The sequence below is a fragment of the Hippopotamus amphibius genome, chromosome 8 (assembly GCF_030028045.1).
Source record: "Hippopotamus amphibius kiboko isolate mHipAmp2 chromosome 8, mHipAmp2.hap2, whole genome shotgun sequence".
Classification (NCBI taxonomy): Eukaryota; Metazoa; Chordata; class Mammalia; order Artiodactyla; family Hippopotamidae; genus Hippopotamus; species Hippopotamus amphibius.
In genome coordinates, this window is record NC_080193.1 from 22,934,452 (window position 1) to 22,943,410 (window position 8,959).

General features: G+C 43.3%; 1 pseudogene; it reads left to right on the plus strand.

Moving 5' to 3' along the window:
* Positions 1-1,856: 1,856 nt before the first annotated feature.
* On the plus strand, positions 1,857-3,541 carry LOC130858715 (elongation factor 1-alpha 1-like; annotated as a pseudogene).
* The last annotated feature ends 5,418 nt before the right edge of the window (positions 3,542-8,959 follow it).

An 8,959-nucleotide genomic window follows, 5' to 3' on the forward strand; every position in this document is an offset into this window, starting at 1 on the left:
TTAAGTGATTCAAATAAGTAATTGTGAAATGGAGCAGGACCCTGTGGTCCTTGTCCCCCGTGTCCTCTGCCTGCCTTTTGTCTGTGGAAAAACTTTAGCCAAAGAATAAGTTTAATCAGAGGAATGAGAAAATGCAGAAACAAAGGAAAATAGTCAAAGGAGACCAAACAATAATAGTTTAGTTATCAAGCAAAGTCAATGACCTTTAGTTCCTCCTCAAGGGCTCTAGATAATATTCTGAGCCATGTCCTGTGAGCTGTCTTGTAGATACTGAAACCCCCACCAGGTGGGAGAAGTTAACCACGTGATGACCAGGCTGTAGCCATGACAGAAGCTGCCACAATTCCAAGAACTGGCCTCAAAGAAATGGGAACAAACCGACCCTGGAACTGAAGACTAACTGTACTTAAAGCAATCAAGATGACGCTGGTCTGACCACCGATGACCAATTTCAAGATGACTGTCAGAGCTGCCTGTGCTGTTTCTGCCTGTATCCCCCTCCCTCACCCTATAAAAGCTTTTGGGTACTGATTGTCAGTGGTGGTGGGGGGGGTGGAGGGAGTTTGCCTTTGGACAGGAGCATACCCTCTCCTCCCCCCCCCCCCCCCGCACCGTTTGCCAGAACCTGAAATAAAGCACACTTTCCTTTCTACCAACCTTGCCTCTTTATTGGTTTTTCAGTGGCGAGCAGCTAGACTCCACTTTCGGTTACAATTGGAGTTCAATCTGGTGAATGTAGATGTCTCGGCTGGAAGGAAAACATCTCTTTGGAGGGGCCCCAGTGAAAAGAGTTCCCTCTCATGCTAGTGACGTCATGCACCAAAACCAAGACTATGAAATAAATAGAAATTAGTGATGCAATGCTATTCCAGTCTCCTCTTTGGGAGAAAGACTGGGGTAAAGTTTGGGAAGCATTTCAGCTAAAGATAAAGAGTGGATTCCTATGGGCATGGGCTGGATAGTTAATACATGAGCTGAACTGAGCCTGTGAGGTTAGAACATTTGGACCAGGTCTTGCAAAATCACATGGGGAGTCAGAGATATTAACCAAGGACACAAAAGTATAAGGAGGCAGAGAAAGAGAGAGCTGGACCCCCCCTCCCCAACTCAGATGGAGAAGCCCTGATGGGAGAATGTATCCCAGACATTAGCTTGGTAACAGCTGTTCTGTGAAGAGCATCATAGCCTGGGAATGTCTGTGTGCCATGGTCATCAGGATGCCCGCGGTAATTTCAAGATAAAGAACCTTGAGTCATTTCATGGCAGAAGCAAGACTGTAAGCTGACTTTGTACTTTCCTAGTGCTCTGTTTTTATGCTTCTCATCTTGTTTTTTCTTATCATTGAGACATGATAGATTCACCCTGTGCAAGCAGCAAGATCATATGTGAATAAGAACATCCCCGATTGTATGCAGATGGCCCAGATCTCAAATAGCGCACTTGTGTTTGGGAGTGGAATGTCATATATTTCAAACTGTGGAGGATTTACAACGAGGAGAACATCAGTGTAAGAAATACTAGGTCCATGTGGTTAAATACGAAATCTGTGTTAAGATGGAATTTTATGTGTTTTCAAATATGGCATGGAGTATAAACCTTTGGCTGATGTCTTTAATAGATGAAGAATTCTAACAAGTGGAAAAGAAAAAAAAAAAGAATATAGGTAGAAAATATATCAAACAAGAAACAGAATTGAAAAATAAACTTCGACCTTTTCAATAACAAAACGTATTAAGGATACCATCTCTACTGATAATGTTTTGGTTATACGTAAGATTATAGGCACACCTTTTTCACAACGGCTTTGCCGCCAGGACACAGGTGTCGTGAAAACCACCACTAAACCTAAGCAAAAAATGGGGAAGGAGGAGACCCACACCAACATCGTTGTCATTGGATACGTAGATTTGGGGAAGTCTACCACTGCAGACCATCTGATCTACAAATGTGGTGAGGTCAACAAGATTGGAAAGTTCGAGAAGGAGGCTGCCGAGATGGCATAGAGGTCCTTCAAGTATATGTCAGTTTTGGACAAACTGAAAGCTGAACTTGAGCTTGGTATCACCATTGATGTCTCCCTGTGGAAATTCGAGACCAGCAAGTGCTATGTGACCATCATCGATGCCCCAGGATACAGAGACATCATCAAAAACATGATTCCAGGAACATCGCAGCCCGACTGTGCGATCCTGTTTGTCGCTGCTGGTGTTGGTTGGTGAATTCAAAGCAGGTATCTCCAAGAACGGGCAGACCCGTGAACATGCCCTTCTGGTTTACCCTCTGCATGTGAAACAACTAATTGTTGGAGTGAACAAAATGGATTCCACTGAGCCACCCTCCAGCCAGAAGGGATACGAGGAAATTGTTAAAGTCATCACCTGTATTCAGAAAATTGGCTACAACCCCGACACCGTAGCATTGGTGCCAATTTTCTGGAAGCCAAGTGCTAACAAGCCCTGGTTCAAGGGAGGGAAAGTCACCTGTAAAGATGGCAATGCCAGTGGAACACGCTGCTTGAAGCTCTGGATTGCATCCTGCCATCAGCTGGCCAAACTGACAAGCCCTTGTGTTTGGCCCTCCGGGACGTCGACAAAATTGGAGGTATTGGTACTGCCCCTGTGGGTCGAGAGGAGACTGGTGTTCTCAAACCTGGCATGGTGATCACCTTTGCTCCTGAAGGTGCAAACAACTGAAATGAAGTCTGTTGCAATGCACCATGAAGCTTTGAGTGGAGCCCTTCCTGGGGATAACGTGGGCTTCAGTGTCAAGAATGCATCTGTCAAAGGTGTTTGCCATGGCCATGTGGCTGGTGACAGCAAGAATGAGCCACCAATGGAAGCAGCTGGCTTCACAGCTCAAGTGATTATCTTGAACCATCCAGGCCAAATCAGTGCTGGATGTGCACCTGTGCTGGACTGTCACACAGCTCACATCACTTCCAAGTTTGCTGAGCTAAAGGAGGTTGATCGTCATTCTGGGAGAGAGCTGGAAGATGGCCCCAAATTCTTAAAATCTGGGGATGCTGCCATTGTTGACCTGGTTCCTGGCAAGCCCGTGTGTGTTGAGAGCTTCTCTGACTGTCCTCATCTGGGCTGTTTTGCTGTTTGTGACATAAGACAGATGGTTGCTGTAAATGTCATCAAAGCAGTGGACAAGAAGGCAGCTGGAGGGACTTCCCTGGTGGCACAGTGGTTACGAATTCACCTGCCAGTGCAGGGGACACGAGTTTGATCCCTGGGCGAGGAACATCCTGTATGCCGCAGGGCAACGAAGCCCATGCGCCACAACTGTTGAGCCCACGCACCACAACTACGGAAGCCCACGTGCCTAGAGCTGGTGCTCCGCAACAAGAGAAGCCACTGCAGTGAGAAGTCAGAGCACAGCAACAAAGAGTAGCCCCCACTTGCTGAAACTAGAGAAAGCCTGTGTGCAGCAGCGAAGACCCAATGCAGCCAAAAAATTAAATAAATTAAAAAATAGGAAGGCAGCTGGAGCTGGCAAGGTCACCATGTCTGCCCAGAAAGCTCAGAAGGCTAAATGAATATTATCCCCAGTACCTGTCACCCCAGTCCTAATCAGTGATGGAAGAACAGTCTCAGAACTGTTTGTCTCAATTGGCCATTTAAGTCTAACCTGTAAACCCTGGTTAATGATAACAGTGCATTGTAAAACCTTCAGAAGGAAAGGAGGATGGTTTGTGGACCATTTGTTTCGTGTGTGGCAGTTTTAAGTTATTAGTTTTTGAAGTCAGTACTTTTTGTTTTTTTGGCTGTGTTGGGTCTTTGTTGCTGTGTGCGGGCTTTCTCTAGTTGTGGTGAGTGGGGGCAACTCTTCATCGCAGTGTGTGGGCTTCTCATTGCGGTGGCTTCTCTTGTTGTGGGGCACGGACTCTAGGCTCTCAGGCTTCAATAGTTGTGGCTCGAAGGCTCTAGAGCGTAGACTCAGTAGTTGTGGTGCATGGGCTTAATTGCTTCATGGCATGTGGGATCTTCCCGGACCAGGGATTAAACCCGTGTCCCCTGCATTGGCAGGCGGATTCTTAACCACCAGGAAAGTCCTAAAATCAGTACTTTTTAATGGAAACAACTTGACCAAAATTCTGTCACAGAATTTGAGGCTCATTAAAAAAGTTTAATGAGAAACCTGTGTCTTCTTTTGGTCAACAGTGTAACTTCCTCTAGTACTATTTAGGTAAGAGTTGCCCATAGCATATTTCTGGTTTTAAGTCTGCTGAAACAAAAGAATTTTATATTTCTGGGTTGGAGCTTCAGGTTTCTAACCCTTGTATAAGGAGAACTCACATGTTAAAGTACCTCGTAAAAAGTGTTGGTGCAAAAAAAAAAAGTGTTGGTGCAACACTTCATAGGTTAGGACAGATAAGCGAAGAATAACTGTTTTCCATGTAAGCTAGTTTGCAACAAGGTTGAATTCTGTAATATGATAGCTCATATTGCAGAGAAAATTTTGTATAGTTACATATGTATTGAGTAAATTCATTACATCAAAATTTAGTTGACATTATGTCAAAATTCCCAGTTATGGGAAAGTGCCTTCACATTTACAATATTTAAGTAGTTAACCTAAAATGGGAGGCTTAAATAGTATTGAGCACTGCTCTGCTAGAGTTAATTGTATCCAGATTCTAGGAAAAATAAATGATGCTGGAAGCTTAAAAACAAATCATAAGCACAAATGCAAGAATCCAACTTTGTAGGATGTTATGGCATGTCGTGGCAAAAAGAAATGCTCTGAAAACTAACACTTTCTGGCCAACTGGAGGAAAAAAAAAGAAGTCAGATGATGGAATATTGAAGAACTTTCTAAGATAATTGATGTTTGTTTGTTATTGAGATCAGGTACCCAGACTGGATTCATTTCTAACAGCCAATTTTATCCCAGTGGATGCACTGAACATTGACCACCAAAGCATTAAATACAAATCAACATTTTAATTTATGGTCTTTAAGGGAAAATATATATTAAACTGTTCATTGTGTTGTACTCCTCAATGGAAGGTATTTGAAACTAATTAGTGCTAGAAGAAGATTCGTTAGTACAATGGCTTTATCCACATTAATCAATATTACCCTGCAGAAATCGTGTGTTTGGTGTCACTGGTTGAGGCTTTTTTAAATTCAAACTCAAGCTATTGAACCAAGGCTTCGGGGCTCCCGCTACCTGGCCAGTAGAGAATTCAGGTACCACCTACAGATTTGGGCGTTTCTCTCTGTTATCCTTGGTCCCTGTGTTTTCTCATAATTGTGGCCGTTTACAGTCTGCAGTGGGAGGGAAGGGGACAAGGGGGTCTCTACACCCCAAGACCCAGGCCGGGGGGCATCAGCACTCACCCAACTGTATTTAAAACCAGTGCATCTTATTGTCTATTAATTACACTCCCCAAAGTTGATTTAAAACAGGTAATGGAGAGAACACATGAGGATTCTTTTCTTGTCAACTAGTAAATGAAACCGCTCCAAATGACACAAAACATCTTTTCTACACTGGGCAACATTCTTTCCAATTTTTCTTGAACATCATTTTGTTAGCTGAAAACTCCCAAGTTTCTCTCCCCAAACCTAGAGCTGCACACTGTTGCCCAAATATATTTACTAATTTTGGAACTTAACGGCTGCTCCTTGGAGATGCACATTATTTACTTCGTCAGAAGCACAGTAGGGTCCAAGGAAAACAAGATCATCTTTCCTCCAGTCTCTAGAAGCAGGAAGAAGAAGGAAGGAAAATCAATATATCTGCTCATCACTCTTCTCCACACAGAGTAAATAGGTTGGGGTGGGTCATTATTCATCTCTGCTGGTGGAAATTGGATTCCAAATATTGGAGAAGCAGAAAGCGAATTTTGAGAGCAAAATATGCCTTTAACTTCATGGCTGAACGGCCTGCTGAGGGATCTTTACGTCCATGCGCCACAGTTTCAAGATCCGCGGCACCTTCCAAGATGATGCGGGGTCTGTGGTTTCTAGGTTGTTATTCCTTTTGGAAAATCAATTATGAAAATTACAGCCTATCATCTTCCCCACGTGTAAGTGTCCTCTCAGGTGGACTCTCCGAGAAAAGCTTGGAATTAAATATAGGAAGACCTATGTTTCAGTGTAGCTCGCCACCAGTTAAACACTACAAGGACCACAATGGGATGCGTTGTTTTGTTTTGTCAATGTTGTTTGCTTGTTCTAGGTCAAGGGACAGAACGAATTTTTTTTTCTGTAAAGGGTGAAATAGGAAATCTATTTGCGGGCCCCAAAAGGCAAAATCAAGAACATTATATAAGGATTTCTACAAGAGTGGGTCAAAAATTATCCGCGCTCTGGTTATATTAAAACTTCTATAAATTCTACAGCCAGAGTGAGGATAATTTTTGACTCACCCTTGTATATTCATTTGAAATGTAAAAGCGCTTTTAGCATGTGGGCTTTGCAGGACTAGAGGTGGTACATAGGCTCTAGTTGCTGACCCTGTTTTAGATGGTGTCTCAGGCCTGAACTGACCCTGACCATAGAAATGTATGTGGCTAACCCCAGGCTACCCACAGCTAATTAGAGCAATTGGACTAGAGTTCCCTGAGATTTTCCCCAGTATGCATAGTTCATTAGACTTCTCTTGGTGCTGTACCAAGTCAGCACACACTTAGTGATTTAAAACAACAAATGCATTATCTAACAGTTCTGGAAGTCAGAAATCTGAAGGGGGCATTTTGTGGGTAAAATCGAGGTGTCCGGCAAGGCTAGTTTCTCCCCGAGGCTCAAGGGGGAGATCTGTCTCTTGCCTTTTCCAGCTTCTAGAGGCACCCACATTCCTCAGCTGTTGGTACCCTCCTGCATCTCAAAAACAAGTCCTGTAGCATTTCAAATCCCTCTGTGACACTGAACCCTCTTTTGTTTCCTCTTTCACCTATGAGTATAAAGAGAAGAGCAAACCTGACTCCATATTGGTTCTGTTCCTTTAACCTTTGTGCTCTGTTCCCTGTGCTGAGTCATGCTGGCTCTGTCAGCACCTTTTTTAAAATAATTAATTAATTAATTTATTTATTTGTTGGCTACATTTGGTCTTCATTGCTGTGCACGGGCTTTCTCTAGTGGCAGTGAACGGGGCTACTGTTTGTTGTGGTGCACGGGCTCTAGGCGCATGGGCTTCAGTACTTGTGGCACGTGGGCTCAATAGTCATGGCCCACAGACTTACTTGTTCCCCGGCATGTGGGATCTTCTGGGACCAGGGATTGAACTCATGTCCCCTGCATTCGCAGGCAATTCTTAACCACTGTGCCACCAGGAAAGTCCCTCTGCACCTTTTGTGAAAGAAAGTCTCCGAGAGCCTGAAATACACATGTAGCCCAGTACATATTTGTGAATAGAATGGACAACAGAAAATACATCAGAAGGAATTTTCAAAGCTAGCAAACACTTGCTCCTATTTTGCATTCATGTTTCCCATCCTTCAGATGAGAATGGTGAGCTAACCATTTTGATATTTGGAGCTCAAACAATCCACCAATGCTGTGATTCTGGAACAGTTTTGTGTCTTGAAACATTTGAATGTACCTTCCCAGAATCACATTAAAATTGAGTGTAAAATTTTGTGTTTGTGTATGCGATGGGGAATCCTCTCACAACTTATTCAAAATCCCAGGTACAAAAAAGCCTTGGAACAAACTCTTTGGCCTTAGTAATACATTCTTTTTCTTTTTTTTTTTTTTTTTCTTTTTGGCTGCTTCAGGTCTTAGTTGCAGCACACGGGGGATCTTTTGTTGCTAAGCGCGGAGTCTTTACTTCATTGCACGGGCTTCTCTCTAGTTGAGGCATGTGGGCTCAGTAGTTGTGGCGCACAGGCCCACTTGCCCTGAGGCATGTGGGCTCTTGGTTCCCCAACCAGGGATCGAACCCACATCCCCTGCGTTGCAAGATGGATTCTTTACCACTGGGCCACCAGGGAAGTCCAAGACATTCTTAAAGAATGAAATGAGTCTGTTTTTAAGGAGATGATATAAATAGACTGTTTCACTTCCACATGCAAATCTTCTTGGGAAAATGATGGGAGGCATGACCTCCTGATCAAAGAGACAGTCTGATGGGTGATGAGGAATTAGAGGTTAAATAGAGAGAAAAATTAAAAGCCGTTGTTTCAGTATCCTCCCTCTCCCCCTCCCCCCACCATGACCGCCAGGTCCCCCACATCTCTGCCTGATGTTTACAAGTGTGGTTGATGTTCTGTAATGAATTCACTACATGCATCTCATGTCAAACCGTCTAGGACAGAAACCATTAAAAATGAGCTCCTTTGTTTTAAATTCGACACTTGGAAAGCCCATTTTCAAGTACAAGTAAATAATGGCATTTTTACGACCAGGGAGAATTTGTTTTCCTCTTGCCATCTTGTTGAAGGCACAGTCTCTGTTCACTAATGTTCATTTTTCTAAATTTGACCCCACTTTCTGTATCGCAAAACCTATTCAAGTGGCAAAGCATTGAGAAACCGCAGCACTCTTTGCAGAACAAGAAAGAAAAATTCATGATATTGTCAGAAAATAGCCACGTTAGTGTTCTGTGCTAAATTAGGTGCCATTGGATGCCGGGTTCTTGACTCTGTTACAGCAACAAAACTCCTGTCTTTCCTAGAGCCCCTCCCCACTTTTTGTTATATTAGCCAAAATCAGTTTTTGTTGCTTTCACCAAAGATTCAGTTCAACTTCCTTGCCTGTGACATTGTTTTCTGTCATTCAACCTCCTTTTCATAGATATCGCCCTTTCTCTTTTAAATTCCTGCTGTATCCTGGGCACTTGTCTTTCTGAGAAACACATAACACTTTACTGCTAACCTTTATTTACAAATCTGTCTCCTAACAAACCCATTAAGTTGTCATGAGTGAGGTAATGAACCCTTCGCAAATTAAGTTGGTTAGTGAGGCAATGATTTGGAGGAGCTAAGAGGATGAATGGGAGTCTGAGA